General features: G+C 34.8%; 1 protein-coding gene across 5 annotated transcripts in view; it reads left to right on the forward strand.

Annotated features, from left to right (window-relative positions):
* FOXP2 (forkhead box P2) overlaps nucleotides 1–25208 on the forward strand; it is a 405788-nt gene that overhangs the window by 128483 nt on the left and 252097 nt on the right. Inside the window, exon 4 of one of the 5 annotated variants that reach the window (XM_027658815.1) lies at nucleotides 13404–13507. The exons of the other annotated variants lie outside the window; for them this stretch is intronic. The gene's annotated coding sequence lies outside the window, so the exon portion shown is untranslated. The remainder of the gene's footprint in view (nucleotides 1–13403; nucleotides 13508–25208) is intronic. 5 annotated transcript variants of the gene reach the window in all.

A 25208-nucleotide genomic window follows, 5' to 3' on the forward strand; every position in this document is an offset into this window, starting at 1 on the left:
AAACCATGCTTACCTGCATCAGGTTTTTTTTTTAAGTTCAGATATTCACATTTTAATTTTTGAAGAAAATGTTACTGTTTTTTTCCAAGCTCAAATCTTTTAGCAAAGCAAAATAGGTTATGTTTTTGGTTCATATGGTGGTTCTGGTCCTATATTCAAACATAAGCATGTAGATTTGAGTGCCTATGTGAGGTGCTAGCATGCTAAACCCAAGGATGTGGGTTTGATCTCCGTTCACTCAAGAGCTGTACTCGATGATCATTGTGGGTCCCTTCCAACTCAGAATATTCAGTGAAATACTTACTACTTGTTTAAAAAAAATAGAAGTTCAGAATTTTGCAATCTTTGCATCATCATCCCTCTTCCTCTACTAAAATAGAATTTTGCTCCTGAAATTCCTTCTTCTTATAAAAACAACAAAAACAACAACAACAAACTACAAAAAAATGAACAAGACAAACTTCTGAACTCTAGAACTTCTAAACTGAAATTTTGCCTCAGGCCAAATTTTTCTCTACTGGTTAAGTAGACTAAATGAATGACATCATTATTATTTATTTTATTTTTAGAAATAAGGCTGAAATGTTGAACTGAATTACTGAATGAATGAATGGAAAAAATATTTAAAGTTTTCTCTTAGGACAGAATCATTTTACATTTGCCTTTTGAGCAGTAGTAGTATGAGGAATGTGGAATGTAGGCAAGGCAATTTTTAAATCTTTCATCTTCACTGTAGAAGTATTAGACTCATCATTATCGATAATCCTTTTAACTAAAGCACATAGTTATTTAATGAACAGGTACTGCAGTTCTAGGTGTCTTTTCCCTCTCTCCAAAATTCATTATTGTCCTTTCACCGGAATTTGTATTTGCATCCTTTCTTCTTTCACTTCTGTCACTTGGAAAAGGAAACTGGAAATGAGCGTGGAAAGGATCCCCAGCTGATGCTGTTGAAAATCCATAACAGTTTAAACCATGCTTTTGGGCTCTGCAGAAAAATTGGTCATGGTCATTTTGTATGGTCATTTTGCCAGCCCCTGAGTGGCAACAGTCAACTCTGGCATCGGGAGGGTAACAAATAGTGGAGAAAGGAAGGAGAGGGCAAGAGCAGCCTTAATTGCTGCAGCTGTTTACTAAGTGAGCATATGTTGAGGCCCTTGAGCCCCCACAGAACATCTTTTCACAGGTCAGTGCTTGAATCACATGTATAATACTCTCCTAAAATTTGATCTGAGCACCTGTTTATTTGTTTTTCTAGGAGAAGTTGTTCTATTGTGCAAATCACAGTTATATACATTCCATTATAAAGGATAATGGAATAGTCCTGTTAGTCACAGTAAAGTAACAGTTTTCCCCTGGATTTTACATGTTCAGCTTGTAGAATAATGAGTAACTGGCCCTTTCTCTGTCTCTTGAATATTTGCTGAATGCTGTACTTTTGGACAATATTAGAAATGGAGATCTGAAGAAGTATTAATGTTACTGCAATCTTATAATTTTTAATCTTTTAATTTTGCAATTCGGAAATATTTTTAGTTAAAGGTATCTTAAATGTGTTTGATTTATTAGGCCTGAAAAAGCTATATATTGGATTGATTGAATGTATTTGATAGGACAGTGTTTTGGAGTTATTACAATATGAACTTGAATAGCCTGTCCAATACTTAAAAGATCCCAGAAGATAGAGCATGTGATTTAATTACTTCTTTTTCATTTTGCGAATTTGACCTCTGTTCCCAGCCTTGAGACAAAGAAAGACAAAGTACCGCGAGCAACTGGCAGTTGATATTATGAAGGTATCTCCCACATCTTTCTCATGTCCCATTGTAACAACCAGTCTGCTGTATGGATGTGGGACTTCCCCAGTAAAACTCTGTCCTTCAGCTGGCTAATTTATCTGCTGCCCTACTTCTTTAGATGTCCTGTAAAAATCCTCTCTCAGATTCTGCCACAGAAACCTCTTTTTTCTGGATTAGGTCTATCTGTGCAGAAGCGCCTGGGGCAACACAGGGATATGGGCCTCAGTAGATTAATGTTGGTGTTTGGGAGTGGCCAAACTTTACTCTTCTGTAAGACAGAACTGTCATATTCATATAGTCTGTTAGTGGATGTGTTTAGTTATTTCACATATTGATTGTGTATTTGTGCAGTTATATATTTGTGAAGGTTGACTGAATCCATCCCAATTTGTTTCTGAAAAAGATTTTTAATGTTTTCTTCATGAGCTAATAAAGAGTTCTTCATTTTCTAAGAAAGTAGCTAGGGGAAAATCCTAAGACATTCTTTAATATTTGGGATTTGATTCTATTTGGGCAGTGAAGGCTGATGATAGTTTGCATTAAGATGGAGGGATTTATTCTTTCTGGCAATGAAGGCCTTGATTTTGGTAACCCATAAGGTTATGCTGTAGTCATATGTGAATAGATACTGTCTTTTCTAGAAACCCCATATCTGACAGAGGCATTAGCTATTGAGGCAAGTGATTTTCACAGTATTGTTAGTCTGTAGTAAAAACCGCCTTTTCTGCATCTTTTGATTACCTTGGCAACTGACAAATTTACAGGCAAAATACAGAATTGTACATGAAATTACAGCTGTAGGTGACTTCTTTATTAAATATTTTGGATTTATTTCTAGTGTCAGTCATTTAAATTATTACTAAATAATATTAGATAAAATGTCCAAATTAATGTGTAAGGTGACAAACACTGTTAGTGTCTTCAAGCTGTTGCAATAGGCTTACTCACTGTCTAATAAAAACTCAGTTACCTATAACTTTTCAAGGAGATTTGTTTTAATGGCTAGGTGCTTAGGTTTATTTAAGATTTGCTCTATGTGCTGTTCATTTCCCTTAATCCAATAACATTGCTAGTTATTTGCACTATACTTGTGAGTGGCTACTTCTTTCTAAGCTTAAAAATTAAGATTATAATAGGACTGTAGGATTAAGGAACTATTTCTCTGTGTATTCAAGCTGTCTAATAATATACAAATGAAAAATATGTTGTTTAATTATTTGTTTTTACCATGTAATATTATAGTTACTTTTAAATATGACTTTTGTATTGCTAATATATGAAAAGAATTAAAGCCAACAAAAAATGGGTTTGATCTCATTTGACCTTTCTGACGTTCAGTCAGTTAAAAGGTTTGTAAGATGTTTAATTACCAAATGGTATGATCATTATTCATCTCATCATTTGATATATAACGTCAAGTGAATTGCCTCCCTGGAGTGCACTGTGTTTCACAGATCAATAGATTTCTAAGAGCTTGAAGGAGAGCTTTATACATTCACAGAAAAGAAGGAAAGTATATCCTCCTTGTAAAATGGCTTATGTAGTTATTCTGTGAGCTTTACTTAGTTATTTTTTTATTTACCTCTCAGGAATACAAAATCCTGTAACATAAAGACATTAATTAAAATACTTTAAAGCTCTTTATTAAAAAAATAAAAAATACTTCTACCTTTCTCTATGTAATAAAATAGCTTTGAAAGTCTGTCCTGAACAGATTCATTCACATTTATTAGAATAATTATACTTATTACAACAGATTTTTTGCTTTGACACAGCAACACATAGTATGACAAAAGACCATCTAAATGCAATACACATGGTTGCTTAAACTATTCACATTTTGGTTTTCTGCATGTTTAAATAGGTATAGTTAGTTTTAACTGGTTCGGGTTGTTGTTTAATGTTTGTGGTTTGTTTTTTTTCCATTCATTTTGTCAAGGATAGTCATGCACACATCAAGAGAAAATGATAAAGCTGGTCCCTAATTGACTCATTTAATACCTATGAATTTATTTTAAAATTATGATAATTTATAATTAATTGCATAAAGAATAATTACACATATTATGCTTCACGTTTACTTGGGTTTTTCTACATGTATTGTACGGCTCTTATCCAATACAGATGAGCAATTTTATAACACAAGCTATTTGAGCATGCCTGTCTGATCTCTTTCTGTTGATAGAAGGGTTTTCCAAAAGACTGAAAGAGGCTTCTAGGAAAGCTCAAGCACTGGTGTTTGTTGCTGGTTTTTTTCTGTAAATTTTAAATGATTGATTTGCTCTTTTTGACTTACCAGCTTTCTGCTTAGAAAGTAAGAAAACAAAACTATGTTTCTCTTTTAACTTTTATTAACGAGGGTAAGCTTTTTAGCTTAAATTTATGCCTTGCTGTTTGTCCTTGCATCAGTCAGGCACTGAGGAAACTGTAGTTCAGCTAAGCAAATCTTCCCTGCTGTGGGCCAGAAGCAACATTTACTTGAAAATTTTACTCCCTTATTCATCTGTCACTTATAAAGCATCATCTACTCAAAGATTAATTTGAACTGTGAACAATATCTAAGCTTCCTTAATCCCTTGCTCTTGTCCTTTTTCTTGAGCTGCTGTACTGTGACGGAAAGGCCATAATTCTGAAGCTTCTTATTCCTCAGGCCTACCTAAAGTAACTCCCATTGGGAACCGATTGATGTTTTAGCAAGGAAATTCTTACCTGCTTCTGAGAACAACCTGGAAAAATTGTCAGGAGGCATTCGCACTCTTGGATGTTCACGCAGTGGAATTCTTGTAAATGTAAAATCTAATTTGTCTGGGCTCTTTGCACCAGCGTTGTTCAAGGTCAGATGAAGTTGTGAGAAATACAGGAAATGTCTCTGAGATTTCATTCCTTTCTCTGGACTCACAATATTTTTCACCAAATTAGCAAATCAAATAATACCAAATGCATTAATAATTAAGGTAAATTGTGATATATATTTAGTATCTTTTAGGACTTTATATATCAATAGTCATCTCTTTTAAGACATTCTTAAAGCAGTGTTCATTTGTTGGCATTTGCATTTATTTGCCCATATATTTACTGCTTAGCAGTAAATAGCTTAATGTGATACGAACTTGAAGTGCGAAGTCCAAACCTATTTAATTTTGGAATAATTTCTGTCATCATTTGTTAGGTGCCGTAGATGTTGGGGTAAAGGGTTGATTAGTGACAAAGTACAGCAACACTCTTGAATACGGTGTTCAATTTAAGAGGATGTGATGGTCTGTGAATTCAGCCAGAGGAGGGCAACAAAGCTGGTGAAAGGGCTGGAGAGAATGTCCTATGAGGAGTAGCCAAAGACTTTGGGCTTCTCTAGTTTGGAGCAAAGGAGGCTGAGGAGTGACCTTATTGCTCTGTACAGCTTCCTGAGGAGACGAAGGGGATAGGAAGGGGCTGATCTCTTCTGCCTCGGATCCAATGATAGGACACTTGGGAATGCTTCAAAGATGCTTTGGGGGGGATCTAACTGGACATTAGGAAGCATTTCTTTATGGAGAGGATGGTCAGACACTGGAACAGGCTTCCTAAAGAGGTGGTGGATGCACCAAGCCTGTCAGTGATTACAGTGCCCTTAAAAACATTTTAGCTTTTGGGCAGCCCTGAATTTGTCGGGCAACTGGACTAGATGTTTGTTGTAGGTCTCCTTCCAACTAAGTATAGTCTATGCTATGCTACTCTATAGAATCATCCACTTGATGCTGTGCTGTTCTAGACAGCTGTGGTAGCAGTCACAAATTACTTATTTTCATAGTACTTTTATGAAGAGATTGAATGAGTATGAGTAGGGAAAGTGAGCTTGTTCTTTTCAGACAGTGTTCCTGAGAGGTTCTGCAGTGAAACACAGATGCTGGCCAGAAATGTGGGGGACAATAAAGAAGTTTTTAAATACATTAATAGCAATAGGCAGTATAGAAATATCATTGACCTGTTTCAGGATGAGGATGGTCATCTCACAAATGGGGACAGAGACAGGCAGAGGTATTTTAGCACTTTCTTTGCCTCTCTCTTCAACACGTATGGCAGACCAAGAGTGTCCTGAGCTGGAAGATCATGACTGCGACAATGATCAACTCCCAGTCAACCCTGAAACTGTGTGGGATCTACTGTTCAAGCTGGATCCCTACAAATCTATGGGCCGTGACGGGATTCATCCCAGAATCCTTGAAGAGCTGGCTGATGTCATTGCAAAACCTCTATTGATGATTTTTGAGCAGTCTTGGGAATCCAGCTGACTGGAAGCTGGCGAATGTTGTCCTGATTTTCAAGAAGAGCAAGAAGGAGGACCCTGGAAACTACAGGCCTGTCAGTCTCACTTCAGTGCCTGGTAAAGTTATGGAGAAGATTGTTCTGGGAGGTATTGAAACCTGAAGGACAATGCAGTTATTGGTCACAGCTAGCACAGCTTCATGAGAGGAAAGTCTTGGTTATCTGTGCCAGATTCTGCACCTGGGATGGGGCAACCCTTGGAGATATGTATAGACTGGGGAATGAGAGGCTGGAAAGCAGTGCCACAGAAAGGGACCTGGGGGTCCTGCTCGATGGCAAGTTGAACATGAGTCAGCAGTGCCCTGGCAGCCAGGAGGGCCAGCTGTGTCCTGGGCAGCATCAGGCAAAGCATCGCTAGCCGGTGGAGGGAGGGGATTGTCCCGCTCTGCTCTGCACTGGTGAGGCCTCACCTTGAATATTGTGTGCAGTTTTGGGCACCACAATATAAGAAAGATATAAAGCTCTTAGAGAGCATCCAAAGGAGGCCAACGAAGATGGTGAAAGACCTTAAGGGGAAGCCGTATGAAGAGTGGCTGAGGTCACTTGGGCTGTTCAACCTGGAGAAGAGGAGGTCGAGGGGAGACCTCATCATGGTCTACATTTCTTCTTGAGGGGAAGAGGAGAGACAGGCACTGATCTCTTCTCTGTAGTGCCCAGTGACACAACCTGATGGAATGGCCTGAAGTCGTGTCAGGGGAGGTTTAGGTTGGATATTAGTAAAAGGTTCTTCACCCAGAGGGTGGTTGGGCATTGTAACAGGCTCCCCAAGGAAGTGATCACAGCACCAAGCCTGAAAGAGTTCAAGAAGTATTTGGGCAAGACTGTTGGGCACGTGGTGTGACTCTTGGGGATGGTCCTCTGTAGGGCCAGGAGCTGGACTCAGTGATCCTTGTGGGTCCCTTCCAACTCAGCATATTCTGTGATTCTGTAGTGTTCTTCCTTTCAAAAACCAAATCAACTAACAATAAGCAACATCCCCCCTGAAAAAAAACCAAACCAAACAAAAACCCCCAAACAATGAACCCAGAAAAAGCCCCCAAAACCTAAAGTAAAAAACCTAAAAGAATCCCACCAAGCCAAACCCCAGAAAACCAAAAGCCATGCTCTGGAAATTATGATCATGGAAATATGACTGTGCAATCTTGTCTGCTCTAAATTGTTTTGTACTTAGGAGAACAGTCATAGTTTGTGTAACCTGCTAGAGGTAGCTTTAATCTCACTGTTTTTGAAAGCAGGAAGTGTGTAGTAAGTATAAAACAATCCTAACTAGGGTCCTGTAAGCTCATGGATGACAGTGAATGTGCTTACCTGCTGAAATGCATGTTACTATGTTTTATGGGTATCTCTACAACTGAATTAACTCACTATTTGATATACTTTCATGTCCTGAAAATGTATCCTAATTTTGCAGAAAACCTTAAGCAATATCTCTGAAACTTGGCATCCTTCATTCTTTTCATACCAGAGATATTATTTCAGAGCTACTTTGTTATCTTCTTTTCATGTTTATTGTGATTACCTGAGTAGCTGTAGAGCACTTTTTAAGAAAAATATTGTCTGCCTTGTATTGTCAGTGGCAGGGTCTACAGGTAGTGGTATACTGTGTATCTTAACCCCGTAGAAGGGGACTGTGGTGCTATGAGTCAGTTTTTGAACTTCTTGTGTACAGAAACCCCCTAAAGAGTGACAGCCTTTATTATTACACTGCTTATCCAACTGCAACAGAAAGCAGAAGGGTCTGTCATATTATCAAAATCTTCTTGCCATTACTGCTGATTTTTGATTCTTGTGTATGGGATGTTTAACTCATCCACTAGGAAATGCAGATTTATTGAAGTACTTTATGGAATTGTTCATCAAACAATTAGATAAAAATATTCAAGATAATAATTTTCTCTCTCTTTCCCCCCACCTGCCCTTTCTCCCTTCCCCAACCTCTTTATTCAATAAAGTGGAACAAACAAACAAAGCAAGCTCAAAATTCTGGCAATTAAAATAAACTGTACATGATGGATAAGCTACAGAAATTCTGAGATTATGGATTTTGTGATCCATGTAAACAAGAATTGCCATCTGGAATTCCTAGTTATTTGAATCTGATACATAATCTTCTGAAGTTCCAAATCTGGGGCTGCACACCAATTCTCAGTTCCTGTTCCATAGCTTTGAAAGTGTGCATGTGGGAGGTTGCAGAATATTTTTCTTTTAAGATGTAGTGCTTAATCAGTTCTTGTAATTAGTATTTTAGAACCTGATTTATTAAAATAGCATTGTGAGGTACAATGTCTCTTTCAGTTAAGAGTTTTGAGTGTCAATCTGTTGAAACCATTTGATATAAAAGTTCATTTAATATTTTGGAGCATGTATTTCTGTCCCAAAGTGTCAATTATTTTTATTTGGAAACACATAAAATGGAGAAGATATTGTAAATAGTCAGATCTTGGAGACACCTTCCTGTAAATGAAACATTTTTTAATAAGAGTTGGGTAACTATGTGAATATATATATAAAAAGTAAAATAATAATGTCAAATACTAAAATTGCTTTTCCAAAATTTATTAACTTCTTATTGGATTTTTGTATATGATAGTTATGTTAGGGTCTAGTTTCTCTATTTATCTTTAAATTATCTCGTTTCACTATAAAAGCAACATTGTTTCCTGCTTTTCTTCTGTGCTTAACACTCAATATTGGATTTATTCCAAGAGCACTCAGGGGTGTCATTCAATGGCAGTCACTTTCTCCTTTATAGTCATCTGGGATTCCTGCTGAGTCTAAATCTGTGGGACAGGAGGTACAGAGAGAGTTAAGTAATTGCATATTTATTCTGGTTCTCAGGCAGGTTTTGCAGCCTGCGCTGAGTTCAGCAGAGCTATGTCTGGATGGCTCATAGCGCTTGGACTGGCTAGTCAGAACAGATGCAGCTAGCCTGATGTTTGATATTTTATGCGTTATTCTACTGAGGTTGATTTTTTTTAAATTGATACAGAATCAGAGAATCATAGAACTGTTTGTGACAGAAGAGACCTTACAGATCATTCAGTTCCAACACCCCTGCCATGGGCAGGGACACCTTCCACTAGACCAGGATGCTCAAAGCCCCATCCAACCTGGCCTTGAACACTTTCAGGGATGGGAAAATATTTACATTTTATTGCCATTCAAATCTTACCATATTTTTTCTACTGTTAATCAACCAGATTAATGACAGCTTTCTAGGATGAAATGAGTATTCAGTATTTGATTTGATGTGATAATGTGTTATGTTGTTTTTGATTAAGAAGTAGGTAAAATAGTGTTGTAAGAAGCTATTAACATATAGAATGACAACTCCAGTGGTGGTATCTGGCCTAAGTCATAATTATTGACAAATAAAAGTTAAAAAAAGTATTTCATGTAGCTAGACAGTGATGCCGAGTAATTAGATGTGGTCTCTCAACCATCTTGATCTTTTGATGTTGGTTCTGATCCCAAGGAAGAGGGGAAAAAGTAGCAGAGAGGGGAACATGTAAGTGGGAATGAATAATTCTGAAGTATAAAAGGAATCATATGTGTGTGTAGCAGAGAAAGGTGAATAACTCAGCTCTCTAATAGAAAAGATGTTGTTCAGGACAGGGACACAGCAAAAGAGAGGTTCAGGAACCACAAAGGACAGAATGGAACTTGTTAATGGTGTCACAATGGAAGGAAGAAAGACAGAAGGCTGGAAGAAGTCTGGTGAATAAGTGTGTAATACTTGTCTTCTGTCATTTGTGAATTAATTCAGGAAGCCATATTCTAAAGTTCTGTGAAGACCTTGAGTAAAATCTATGCTGAACTTTGTGTCCTGTGACATTTTTAGTGATGTTGATGATTAGACTACTTTTATTCCATTTTATTGAAAATATATATAAAAATAGATATACTAATTAAAGTATAAGAGTTCTAGAGCAGCAGGCAATGATGCCTCAAATTATTAATATTCTTCTGTGGGTTTAGTACATATTATTCATATTAATTCATATTAATAACATCTATAATAATATAATACAGTTACAGTAAATACAAGGCAGCTGTAATGCCATCGAGAAGCTTCTTAGGAGGTCATAAAGCATGAAAGCAAAGCTTTCCTTCTTTGTGTAGTTGCTAGGACATGAAGGTGAAAATATAGTCACATAGTCCAGCATTTGTGTTTTACTTGTTTTATTTTTGAACATATATACCTATGTCTTGAACTCCTGTATGCCTGTATTGCAGATATGGTGTATTTATCTCTGTCTTTCTGTTTCAGCAACTTCTTTCTCCCCTCCCCTCTTATTTCCATTTGATTCTGTCTCTGAAAACCTTCATTTTAAGTCCTCAAGATGGTAGCAGGAAAAATGGAAGGAAGTGCGGTGCTGTCATGTAGTGATACGTGAAATGCAGGTGCAGGTCACATTACAGTGGTAGCTGTGATTAGGATATGTTTAATTAAATTTTACAGCTTCTAATTGATGTCTGATTTGTCAGTGAGATGCAATATTGTTACATTAAGTGGACAGTTTGATGAATGTGATCTCATTCCAAATTTTATCTGTAAATGAGCATTTAAACAAAAAGAAATTAAACTGTTGAAATTCAGTGTTCAGAGATTTCTTTAGCTGTTTCTTTTTTTTCCACCTTATTTTTTCTGATTTCCAGTTGAAAAATCTTTTGTGAAAACTGTGTTTACTTACTTGAACATGTGTAGCAACTGTGAAATTTAATTCACGGTTTCACCATTCCTCATGTTACTAATGTATTTCCTATCTTTTAGAATGATGTTGTGCTGCTTCTCATACAATTTAATTCTACTACATATTTAAGTTCAGTTGCTTTAGACTTAAAAAGTTACTTAAATTAGCAAAACTGTACATCTCTTTTGTGATGCCACTGAGGATTGTGCAGATTGTTGTATCTGTAACTTTTATATTAGGAGAAACCCATTCATTAAGAAAATAAGGTGGATATGAATTTCATGTCTAGTGCAGAAGAGTAAGAGAGAAAGTTAGGTGACGTAACTAGCTTATACATTACAATAGTCCAGTGTCAATGAATGAGTTCCTCAGCGGTCTTCTTACCAATAAGTGCACCAAATGGAGACATAGCTTCTGCTACTTATTTACCAGAGGCACTGACTTAAAGGGAAAAAACAATTCCATACTTGTGAGTGTGTTGAATGCATTATATTAAGTCAAGAGACCAACTGTATGTGCAACAAGATTAACCAAATGCATGAATGAGTGCTGGTCACCCTTATAAGCCTGATACTTAGGGTACATCTGACAGTAATGCTATATAAGATATTTCAGAGGGGCAGCTCCTCCATGGCAGTTTCTTCTGTGACCTAATCTTTATTTCATACTAAACAATACAAAGAATGAAACAAAATGAAGATATTGAGTTGTCCTGTAACAAGACCATGCCATTCTTTACAAGCAGCTTTTCTTCTGGTGAATCAATAAGAGGTGAGATAAGTGCACTGGAGTATTCAAAGCATGACTGAACTACTAAAAGGGGAGTTACTGCACCTAAACTGATGACAACATGGTCATAACAATTGGAAGTATTGTGTTATATTAATCCTTGATAAAACTGTATCTGAAGTATTGCAGTTAAATTAATTTGGTCTGTCATGTTCTGTTACCTAACCAATACCATGCTATAGTTTGAATTCAAAGAAGCAAGCTCTTCTTTATGTTAAGACCTATCTGAGATTTTCTAACAGAATTAATCAAAAGTTGCTAACAACAGGTAATTATGATGTATTAAAATATTACATTTCTTTTCTCTTTTAGCATGCTAGTTTAAATATTCTAATTGATTAATCTTATTTTTAATAATTGGTGTAGTACTGGCCGAATTTTTATCTGCTCTCCTTTTTTTGTGTTATGGCAGTTTGAGAATTCTTACTGCTAGACCTGAACACTGTATTCCTGTGCTCTTCCTGGCTTGGCCTTTCCTGCAGAAAGTGCCCTGCTGTGGAATTGTCTATTTCCTAGGCTAACATAGCCTAGATTTTCTATTTTTATCATACTTTTGTAAGGAAGCAGAACTTCTGTAAGTTGATGCAATCATACTATCTGTCAGTCCCCCCCAATAAATCTTGAACCTGTTGACCAACTTCAAACAAATTTGATTGAGAAGTAGAGGCCTCAAAGATGCTTATATCCATGAAAACAGATGGACTATATAACAGGAAAATGCAAAATAGTGCATCTGCTGAGGAAGAAGCAGGAATAACATGCCCAATCATGTTGTTCAGAAGTTCTACTGCTTACAGAACTATCTGGGTTTTTTCTTATTTTACTTCCGCCCATACTAATGTATTTCTTTATTCATTCCATGTCCAATTGCCATTGTCCAATCCAAGTAGAACTGCTAGCCACATGTTATTTAAGTGTTTTCTTTGAAAATGCTTCATTTAATTAATCCTGTGCAATTTGGTTGGAATCCCTGCTCCTTCAAATACAGCTTAGTTTGTGTTTTATAAAGAATGACAGCTGTCTTTTTTTATTCTAAAATTAAATCATGAAAACGTGAGGGTTTTTTTCACTTAGGAGAAAGAAAAATTAGTAGGAAGATAATTGTGGACTATTTCTTTTCTGAATTTTGAGTTTCATTGGCCACAGGACTAAAATATTTATGAAAATAGGTTACTTCGTGACACTTCACTGGAGAACATACATGCAAAGGAGAATATGCATGAACTTTTAAGAAAGTTTTGCGTTTATTTACGTCTAACTACCATAATGGTAGATGTGTACGACAATCTTGAAAAGGAAGAATTTGTATTGAATGGTAATTTGTTCGTATTTTTTCATTTTATGGAGCTTGGTGAAAAGTTATTTGTGGCAGAAATCCATTTTTGAAATGGCATTCTGCTTCCCTAAAAAGTTCCTCCAGTTCCAAAACCGTGCATATTTTGGACATATGCATTACAATTTCAGCAACAACAGTCTCTGCACTAAGTAATACTAAATAAAAGTCTTTAAAAAACCCAGTTCATTTTCAAAAGTAGTCTATCCAATGCAATGATGAAACGTAGGTCCTGGGGAAACAAATAATGTGGCACACGAAAACAAAGAATGGAGGAAAGGTCATGCAGAGGAGGTTGAAATAATGCCATATGAAGAGCTTTACTTCAGGCATGTTCTGTTTTTTAAATGCTTTGCTTTTGCAATCTCAGCATTCTTCTAATGTAGAAGATTAATCAAAATTTTCCTTTTTAAAAAGTAATTATAGTAGCAATTCCTTCATACAGATTTACTGACCTCGTATTTATCACAATGTTGTGAAATTTAGATCTACTCCTCAGACTTCACTGCTCCATCTAGCTAGTTGCAGCATTATGCTGTTGTTCAATGTGGCACATGAGGAACTAGAAGAAAATGAGATAAACATTGCAGGTAGGCCTAATAATTACTTGTTATGAATTATTTAATATATTTAAAATATAATATATGTATGCATTACATTTCATTCAAAAAGACCCCTAAGCACTTTAAGCTATGTTTAAAAGAAAATTGCTTTTTTCCACTTGCTTAAATGCACCCTCTGCTGGGGTAAAACACAACAGCTGTGAAGTGCAATGTGATCTGTAAGCATAAGTGTTCAGGAATTCTGTTTTATGGCTCATCTGAAATACTGCAAGCAGCCAAAATCCAAGTGTGCTTCTCTGAAAGCAAAACTGGGAATTGATTTAATGTTGATTGACAGTGGAAAATATCACCTGTATCATCTTGAACCGATGCTGGTGTTCATGTCTTAAAACCTAATTCTACTTGTATATTCACAGACTGAAGAGATACAATTTCTGGTAGTTTGATTTGTCTGTAGGAATTTCCATATTTTTCAGTCTGATTTATTTCTGTTAAATGAAGTTGAAAATAGCATCATGGAACTGTTTCATGTTGTGTTTGTGTTGTTCCTGTGTTGAGCTGAAAACACTTGTTTGCTTTTCAGAGAAACTGCATTTGTTGTGGTTGTTTCTGCTTAAAAAACCAAACAAACAATGTCAACTTAAACTTACCTGGAGCTTCTCCTTGCTTCTGAGAGTTGTATTAATTTAGTAAGAATCTTGCTTCAGGTGGCAATGAGTAACTAAGTATGGAGACCCAGCATCAGAGGCTTCTTCAGAGACAGAATGTACTTTTGTGTGTTCTTTCCAATTAAGTATTATTAGAACCCCCACGGAAACCCTGCAGGTAGCATAAGGGAGTTGAAAAAGAAAGTGTTTTCCCTCTTCCTGTTGAAGAGTCCAAATAGAAGAAAGTTGGCAGTAGCTATCCATTCAACAGAGAGGCTGGTTTTGCAGACCTGAAATAAGTTCAGTGGGCAAAACAGTCTTAGGATAAGAGTGGAAGGAATGTTCCACTCCAAAATGAGTGACTTATCAATTAAGCCCTTTTTGTTTGGTTTTTGTTTCAGACCTTTTTCTTTATTTCAATCTTTTTTCTTCTATCAGGCTTCTAGTAGTAAATACCATTCCAGAAACCAGTGCATCCCACTAAAGACCATGTGTCACTTAATCATAATACTTTATCTGAAAGACCAGTGAAATAAAGAGACTTTACAAGCAAATAGAATTTTTACTATATATTCTCTAACCATAAGGGGATTACTTGACCTCCTATGTCTTTTGCACACATCAAACTCTATACTTAAGCTGTCTTGAAGCTTGAGTTCATCCTCCGGGGATTTTCCTTTTGTCTGTCAGTCTACAGATAGAAAAATATGTCCAGTTATATTTAGCCATATGTTGACCATCTCGGCCTTTTGATTGTGACTATTATCAAATACAAAAATATTTTCGTTTACACTGACTCTGATAATGACAGCTTTTTGGTATTTTCTAGTTAACAGTCTGTGCAACTTTCTACTTGGCTTGTTAATGAGAATTCATTTAGGTATTCTTTGACCTCAGTAGAGTCATTACTAAATTATTACTTGTTTTCCTCTCCATAGAACTTTAGAGCTCCTTATGAAAGACTGTTTCATGGAGACTGATGCTTTGAGCGTCATTGTTCAGTGAGACATTTCCATGTCTCATAGACCCTGATATACATTGCTTTGTAACCTGTAACTGGAGATCTGCATGGGCATATGCATGCTGCTCCCACTTAGGGCCTTGTTTCAGCTGTCCCTACACAAAAGAACCTTTAGTTGCTCCTTACTTTTGACTTCAATGACAACTGCTGAGTAAACGCCTGGTTTCTAACTATGTCAGTGAATGATGGGAGCCATTATCACCTTACAATGTAACTCTCTTTATAAGACCACCTGTGGCTCGCAGGTGATGGAATGTGTTGCTGCAGCTATCAGTGAACCTAATTTTAAACCACCACATATGGCTAATTTTTCTTTTCTGACAGTATATCTTATTTCATCTGACATTTTGTTTGTGTTGGAAAGTTAACGTGAGTAACAATATTTCTATCTGAGAAAGCCTTGCACAGTAACTAAAGTTGTTTGTTCTTGAAGTGTACCTTGACAAGTATGGGAAAATCTTTTTGTTCCCAGTCTCTTCATGAATTAAGGAGATGATATAACCATGTGCACAGAACCTGGTGAAAACTGTGCTTTCTAAAATTTTCAAAACCTTAGAAAATGTCTAATCATTTGCTTGAGAAGTTCTAGATTATATATTTTGACCCAATTAATTTTGATCCATCCGAGTCCAATGATTCTGTATTGCAGCAATTTAATTAGTAGTTTTGGAATCTTTCAGATTTGTGGCTTATTCAAATAGATGGGTGCTACATGGTTAGACAAGTACTAGCCTCTGGGTTAGCCATCTACAAGTCTGCCATTTGATTCCCACCCAATACATTTACCTAAAGGTCTCAGCTCTAATAAATTTAAAAAATTACTTATCTATTTTTTACAATTTTGAAATTTTCTATCTTCTTAATTGGGAATGTGAGATATTAGAACTTCCCCATCAAATATTTGGTGTTCATTCTGCTGTTTTGACTTCTGTATAGAACACTGAATTTCTGCAGTAGAGAAATAAAAATACAGATAAGAAATGTAATTTTGTCTTTTCACCCAGAGGGTAGTGCAGCCTCTCCCTTAGTTCACAATTGTAGAAATACTTGTGCGGATGTTATGTAGAATACTCTCCTCCACTGACGTTCAAAGTATTCATCTGCAGCCTAATATATCTGTCCTAAGTGAGCACCTGTTTTTGGCATCACAGGAAAAGCAGAACACAAAAACCAATCAAATTCCTCTTTTGATAGGTGTTGAAGAGGTTACTGGGAAGGGATATGAAAATGACCACAGTTTTGCCTCCCTTTTCCAGATTTCTCAAATATCTTTGCTGATCAACCAGCAAATGCCCCACCAGATTATGATTTCCTGTAGTTAGTGCTTAATCCAGTTAGTGTTATGATTTTATCTGATTTATGCTCTTGTTTCTGTACAGCACTGTGAGTATCCTGACAGTGTTTTGTAAGGTCATATTGTTAATACTCATGATCCAGCTCAAAACCAACATAATAAAACTATGTAGTAAATGTTGACGTGGGTTTTATGTGTTTCGTGATTATGGGAAATAGTTACCGATTTTTGTGGGGGACCAAGTCTAAACCATAACCATAGAAAAGAGAAGTTTTTATCGCACTCAAGGATGATAATTACCAACAAGAACCAAACAGATTTAGAATCACCCCCTATTTTAGGTATTAAATACCTTGGTACAGATTGCACTGAGTTCCAGGTATCACTTGTGCTGGTAAAATTCCAGTCAAATTAGTTTTCTATCCAGCCTGTCAAGGTGGAAATGTCAGGACGGGAGACAGGCTGGTTATTGCTGGCACTAAGGAAAACATCAAACAATTGAAGAATAAGTAACAATAGCAGTAATAAAAGCTCTCTCACTTTTTAGTCTGTTCCTCAAAAACTTCCTTGTTGGGTTGCAAACATAAAAAATGAGCTTTCCTGTGCTAAGTGTACAATTCAGTACTTATGCAGTTTCCAATGGCCTGCCTTCCAACCTGCTAAATGCAATTTGGTTTAGTTCGAACCATTTCTAAAATGTTACCTATAAGTAGTACATATTCGATTTAAGTAAGAGCATAACATTATTTCTCGCTATTATTTTCTTACTGCAGTATTTTTCTTATATTTCATGTTTTCAGTCTTGTATCCTGCCCTCTGAAGGTTCTTAAGGGCGGAGGGGTTTGCTTTGTTACCCTTTAACAAAAGCAGATATGTTCACCAGCTGTAATGCTGACCCATAAATGGAGTTCTGAATATATGAAACATACTTTTATAAAAATCTCTGCTTGTTCCAGACTCAAAACACTCTTGAACATAACTCATATAGGTGGCTCGCATACATATACCATGAATTTTTGAGTCCTACATAAAGAAATCTAAATGTTTTTACATGGCTGGACATGCCCATATGCTTAAAAATAAGCACATAATAGTAACAGTTTTCTTATGGAATTGTAGGCGGTTAAATTTTGTACGCAGTTTTAATCTTGGAGAATTCAGTTGTTGTTCCTATTCTATAAATTCTGAAACTTGATAAGCGATATCTAGCATCTGGGCTCATTTTAAAAGTTACAATTCCTGCATTTTTTTATCAACTTTCACCCATGCATCAATGAATTCACTGTAAGGGTTTAATTTTGTATAAAGATGTATTTTAAAAACCCCCACTACTGTAAAGTAGTTTGAGATTTGGCAGCTGTGAGTTGTGCATTAAAGTGGGATTTCAGACTTAATAGATTACTTGTATTTCTAGATTCCAAGCAGTTGTTAAATGGTTGTCTTGAACTCTGGAAAACAGAAGAGATAAGTGGAAATACGCGTGTTTGGCATCAAGTCTGGATTTTCTAGTTTATACTGACCACTGGGGAGAAAAATGCCTTCATTTCAATATCAAATAGATACAAATAAAAAATAACCGTGTGTCTGATTTTATTAAAATAAAATATCTTGTAAAGTAAATATAATACGAGTTGGATTTGGCTTCGATATCGTATGCCTGTGACGATTTCACATATTAGGGTTTTTTTCCAGGTAGTCTGCCCAGTACTAATTAAAACCACTGAATTTAACTTCTAGGCTCCTTTGTTAAAATTAATCCGTTTGGTTAATATCTTGACTGTAAACTGGAAGAAATTTCACAAGACTGTGTTGGATAATTTGTGAACTTTTAATAAATGAGCTAAGTAATATTTTTACTGATCATATTCTTATTTATCTTTGCAGATTTAAAAGGTGTTTTCAATACTTAATGCATAAAAATACCTAAAATGATCTAGTTACAGCATGGCATATAATAAATTATGCTGCTATTGCGTGCTTTTCTAGGAACTGTTATTTGTATAGCAGCAATAGACTCAGTCCTTGGAAATAAAAAAAGTGAAGTAGCCTGAAAAGTATCACATGATGGCACTGTTTCCATTTCCACCTCCGATATTATGAAATAAAGCTATAATAAACTGGTATTAAAATGGTATGTAATTCCAATGTACTTTGTATAATTTATGTAAAAGAAAAATCTAACCACTGTGGTTATTAATATAGGTATTAAAATGGATGTATAGTTTTCTTAGAAAAGTGTTTTGTAAAACTTTGCATATTTATAATATTCCTTATTTTGATAGTAGAGCAAGAATACTCCACAATATATAATGTTTATGGATGCTGAACTGTACAGATTCATTTAGTATTGTGTTAGAAAAAAATCCCTGTTAATTGTTGTGTAAATGAGATGGTTTATTTTTTGTTTTGATTTTATTGTGGAAAGAAAGCTAATGGCTGTCCTTTTTGTATTTATTATAAAGCCTTTTTGTGGTAAATTAGATCATTAATACAGCCACATTTTTTTAAAAATGCAAATTAGCTTTCCATGAGCAGAAAAGAGCTTAAAGTGTAGTAAGGTCAGAGGCAGGATCAGACATATTTGTAAAATGAATTATATTCAAGTAGGAATATGAGGGAAAATATGAATGTAAAAAAGTCAGTGATTTATGGTATATAGATGTTAGATGTCGTATTATTTAATTTTAAAATATTCTGACAGAATATCCATAAATGTTCATGTTCTTTTTAGTAATATAAATAAATAATAACTTCTAAATTAATATTTTCTATCTGTAGAATCATCAATATTAAATTTTAGGAAGAGAAAACACATTTATGATTAAAAAAAAAAAAAAAGGTAGTGGGTGTGCTTTTACTATGCTGCAGATTACTTTAGACTAAGGTAAATATCCAGTCTCACCATTCTCTCATACGAAATTTCACAATTTTGTACATTTTGCTATTACGGAGATTATTGCAAAAGCAAAGCAAAACAAAAACCTTGCGAGAGGAAGTAAGAAAAATAGCCACTGGTGATGCAGAGCTAATAGCTGGGACTTGGATATATGTCAGATCGGGTGCTTGCACTCCAGGAATATCCTCTACCAGTATAAACTTCTGTTCTGAGCAGTGAGGCTTTTTTGTCTCTTTTTTGGTGTGAAAGCAGGGGCAGCAGAAAACGTGTGCTTAAAAAAATCTGGCATGTAAAATTTCACTTCTATTTAGTGAATTATCAAATACAGCTAAATAGAAGACAGCATAATAAATTCTCCTGAACTTAATCAGTAAACTGGTTTAATAATAACAAAAATTCTTTCAGAAGATCTTAAAATGAATATATTATATGCAGTATGTCATAACATTTAATCATCAAAGAAAATTGCTCCTGTTGCTAAAATCAGTGGTAGAAGCTCACTGTATCAGTCTATTAATTTTTTTTAAAATAACATATTTAATTTGGTTGCTTTAGTCAGTAAACAATACTTGCATATTTCTAATTTGACTTATTAAAATATTTTCTAGATTTTCCAGTTAGAAGTACTGTTTTACACAAGTGTTTCAGTGTTACAGTACCTCTCTTGTGGCATCTGATAGTCCACTCCATTGTATCATTTTTGAGTAAGAGAATAAAATTACTACTATTATTTTGAATCCTTTTTGCAAAGTTTTTAAAAGATCTAGTGATGTATCTGGACTCACATAGTAAATTAAAATAGATAGGGAGAAGCATTCATTACTCACAGCTTTCTATTCATTTTTATGTCCTATTTGTTCATGTATGAGGTGAAGAATTTCAGAATACAGTGAGTGAACACTGCTCTGCTGAGTGTATTTTACCATTCAAATTACTTGCAATTTCATAATGCCAGTGTTACTTCTCAGGACAAATTTCATACAATAGTAATTCTGTGATTATTCACCCAGTTTAATTAATTCAATTAAGTAAGTCTGCTGTCAGGTGTCCCTTTAATAATTGAATCAACATGCAGATACATAATAAGCATAAAAGCATTTCTGTGGCTGCAGTAAATTTAGATCCAAAAGAATCTGCTATTCCACTACATTTGATATAGATTATTCTATAATATTTCAGTAATGGGTTGCACAAAGGCTGCCTTTTAATTCTTTGCTTTCTCAAATGTCTTTATATATAATGGTTTAAAACAGAAGGTGTTCAAAAGAGGGTGACCTTTTTCCATTACCATAGTTCCTGTCATTAATGCATTATAATTTTCTTTAGAAGTCTGGAAAAAATGTGTATATGTGCACTCTGCAGCAGGTATGAATCAAAGTGTGTTAGTGAAAGTTAAGAATTGTCTGTTATTACTAAAAAAAAGAGGGGGAAAATAAAAGAAAAACGTGAGGAAGTAATTTTATTGTTATTTTTACTGTGAAAGTTTAAACAAACCTTAATCTTTATACAAAGCAGTTACAGACTTTAGAGTTTTGGCATTTGTAATCGGAATGAACAGCAGTTGACCTACTCAGATACTAAAAACAATATGCCCCTTAAATAAATTTAAAGCTAATACAATGTTGTATTAGGTTGGATTGTGTATAAAGGCCAATAATATATCTCTGTCCTCTGCAATACATCACCATAGATGTTATTTTAATAACATATATATTAAAAAACATGGTAAATGATTCACTTGGCTTATTCTCAATAGTGCTTGATGTCATAATTACTGTAAATATTAATTGCTGTGCTAAAAATGTAAGCAGGATGACTTTGTATGAGATGAAAAATGAAAATAGTCTGTGTACGGGTAAATAGATAATCATACAAAAGTAATTGGGGTTTTAAAACCCCAATCTATTCTGCCAGCATGAGCTCGTTTGCATGTTAATCACAAGAGTGATTTCCTACTTCACAAGGAAGTCCACACTCTTTCATAACCACTTTTAATTGCATTTAAAATGTTGCAGGGTTGGAATATTAGAAATGTAGGCGTATCAGTGTCAAAATAATAAAAAAATGTTTCTGAAAATCTTTATAAGCCACAGATTATGGGCTTTCTTGTTAGAAAACACAAAATATGTTTTAGAATATGTTTTAAGTGAGGTATGTTAAATGATAAAAACAGATTAATTTGTACATGTGTTGTTTCTTTAGAAATTTGATAAATGAAAATCTAATTGTAGCTGGAAAATATAGAATGCATTTTTATTAGTAACTTCCTTTATATATTGACCAGTACTTTCATTAATTTCTCATTTAGTGATAACATAATACATTAACAACAGCCAAAATTGTGGTTTTATAATAAAGCATAAAGCAGTCTGGTATTAGAAAGTTGTATGTTTAATTTTCAGTTATATAGCATTTTACCTGTATTTATTTTCAGAGGAAACCAGTTAATGATTTTAATGGAAAATAATTTCTCTGCTTTCATATATAGATTTTTGCTAATTATTTTGAAATTGTATACTAAACATAAAAGAAGCCACAAAAAGCAAATACAGATCAGAATTCGTATAATTTATGTATGCTGCATACTGTCACTTGAAATTGGTCCTAGAATAAATTGTGACAAAATTTATGTATTTATTATTATTTATAGCTAACTCTACCTTTAAAATTAGAGATAGGAATAAGAATACTAGAAATCTATTTAACAGTTCTTTTTTCCCTTAATATTCGAAGCTGTGAAGTAATAAATGGACAACATTTTAAGTGATTTTGTGATATTCATATAAGATTCAAAAGAGCTTCCTCTGTAATCTGTAAAAGGCCAATGTCAAAGTAAAGACAAAATGACTTGTTCTCTGAAGACAGGAATGAAGAAATGTAGCTCTCTAATAAAATAGTGTTAAGTTCACAATGGTTACAATGTGATCAGTCTCAAAGATACAAAAACTAATTTTTAGTCAAGCTGTTAAAAATTATATATTTAAGAAGATGAAAAGTTTTAGGATTAAAGAAAAATCACTCACAATTTTAAAGAGGGTATATTTGCTTTCATCACCAGGTGTTCTTTCTAATATAAATTACCAAGATGATGTTTCCATAACATAGCTTGGGGTGCTCTGGAGATTAAAACTACCAAAACAGACCTATTAAATTTTTCATAGGGAGGGTCCACCAGGGATAATAAGCCAATATTCCTTGTCCCATATTCCAGATGTTTTATGTAATTCTGCATCTTGCTAAACCTAAATCGTAGCTTTTCCAGAAAAAATGTACTATGGAGACTGAGATGAAAGGCAAGAACTGTTGAAATGTTAATTTTACTATCTGCTGTTGAGGTCTGTTACCTTTTTTGTATTTTTTTCTTACTCCCAGTAGCTCAGTTCTGTTTTATGAATGTTGTGGTATTTCAGTTGTTTGAAGTTTCGAAACTTGGAGCATAACTTTGACTTGGCAAAACACAATGCCACATGGTGTGTGACACACTGATGTATAGTCTTTGATCTGTACGATTTACAATCTTTCTGCTTTCAACTTGATTCTAGATGAGAAAAATAAAGTTTAACAGTAAAACAATCATAACAATAATCCTTGTAACATAAATTCAGAATAATTGTAAATAAAATAATGCTATGCAGTAATTTACAAGTAATAATGTAATAAACAATAATATATTTTGTTGATTTTTTTTTTTCACGTAGACCGTGGACATTTAAAACCAGTATTGGGGTTATTGCACAAGTATGGAATACTTCTGCATTGCTCTGAAACAGTAAATGCTTTAAAATAAAGTACCACTATGCTTCACAGATCAGTTGACAAATGTAATGAAATAAATACACTAGGCCACTCTTCTGATTCCCACACCTCGGTTTCCTGTTGTACTCTGGTGATAGCTGACCAGCAGAAGAGCTCATGGACTGATTCCTGCTATAGTTTGGAACAGACACATCTGGCCAAAGTGAACTGATGTCTAATCATTTTTTTGATCCAACACAAGATATAAGTGGCACATGAGATTATACAAGGGGAATGAATGAATGCCCATTGGACAGGGAAATTCTTTTGCCTCCCATTCAGGGACTGTTCTAGGAACAGCTGGATACCCCTGGCTGCTGGCCGGTCCATAGATTTTTTTTCATTGATCAACTTTTTTGCCATAGTTGTTCAGATGCGTTCTTCTCTGAAAGATGTTTCTTACCGCCTGACTTCTTATACTAATTGAGTTTCCTAAAACTGTTACTTATATAAATATTTAATGAATTCTTATCATTTTCTTACATTTGATGTTCCTGATCCTTAGCAATTCAGTTCTTATAAGTTTTGTCTTTCTCTCTCTCTTTTTTTATTTTTATTTTTTTTTATTTTTATTTTTTATTTTTTTATTTGCTGGGAGAATTTTCCTTCAGTTTTTTTCTGGAAGACTGGAAAATGAGTAAGCAGACCATACTGTGTACTAGGGAAATACAGAAAGGTACAGGAGAGAGACTATTTGCTAAAATTTTAGAATTCTTTCAATTAACCTGATTTAACTTGCTTTCCTTTGGAAAACAAATTCAGGCTTTATTAAAAAAACCCAAACCATCAAACCCCACAATATTTTCATCCCTCCAACTTGAAAGTTTCTATTCAAGTTCATTTAACTTCCAACTCTTTTAGAAAAAATACAGGGAGAGGTGTGATTATCCTCCTGAGTCTAAACTAAGAAACCAGGTAACCTCAGTCTCTGTTCCATATGTTTTTGGGAGAGAAATCTGTGGAAATTTCTTACTGGCCTATTTCTACATCATAAAGAAGGAAATAAGTGAAAAGCATAAACTCTTCTATGTAGGTGTTTTTCACCTGTGGAGAGTAAAAAGTGAGAAAACATACGGTTAGTTCCTAAAGGTATTTCCTCCTTTTCCTTACAGTGGCTACACTGACTCAAGCTATGCTATATATAATGTACATGAAACAGTTTGGAGAACTGCATCAGTTCTAAAATATACACCAAGTCTTTCTAAACCTGTCATTTTGGCCATGACTTTAAACCAAGTCTATTTAACAAGTCTTTGTAAAAACAATTTTTAAGAGGACTTCAGGAATCTAATTGTTTGGCTGGTTCAATAACTTTAGAGAAAAAAGATCTTCCTGTGAAAAATAGAGGCACTTCAAATTTTTTTTCTTGTCACTACTTGGCAGATTATTAAATCTCCGAAAATGAAATGCATTTGATTTTATTCTTGCTCTTATACGCAATATTAAGATTGCTGTTCTTTTACACACTCAAGATTTTTTTCTCTGCATTTTATTTTCTTATTTTGCAATAGTTTAAGTATTAGGACTGAAAAGTGGGGCAAAATGATCCTTTTATCTTTTAAACATGTACAGTCAGTGATTGTAACCATATTCCCTAATCTGTTTCCATAGTTTGTTTCTACTTTTTTCCTAGAGGCAGTATGGTGTGATTGTTCTGCCACAGTTCGTATTAGTTATTATGAATTTTACACAGTTTTCAGCTAAAGTCCTTTAATGTCTATTGTTAATAAAAGCAGTGGAGTTCCCCAGTTTGAGTAGAAGTTTTATAAGTGTGTGGCAAAGTAATGGAGATCATTTGAGTTAAATGTCTGACAGCTGATGATTTTCAGTTGGGACCAGTGTCTTCCAGATAGCACATGAAAAAAATTCCTCCAAAAATGTTATGTCTACACTTGATACTAATTCTTTTTTACACTTTCTTTTAAACTAGGTCTGTGGTGAAGCCTTCAGAGTCTAAATTTATAAACTGTAGTTTGTTTTCTCAGGGAGCAGCACACAGAGATACTCTTCTTGCTGTAGTAGCAAATAGGAGTCACTGTGGGACAAAGGGAGATTAGCCCTTTCAGGGTGTCATT

This window comes from Corapipo altera, unplaced genomic scaffold, assembly GCF_003945725.1.
Source record: "Corapipo altera isolate COAL_440 unplaced genomic scaffold, ASM394572v1 1, whole genome shotgun sequence".
NCBI lineage: Eukaryota > Metazoa > Chordata > Aves > Passeriformes > Pipridae > Corapipo > Corapipo altera.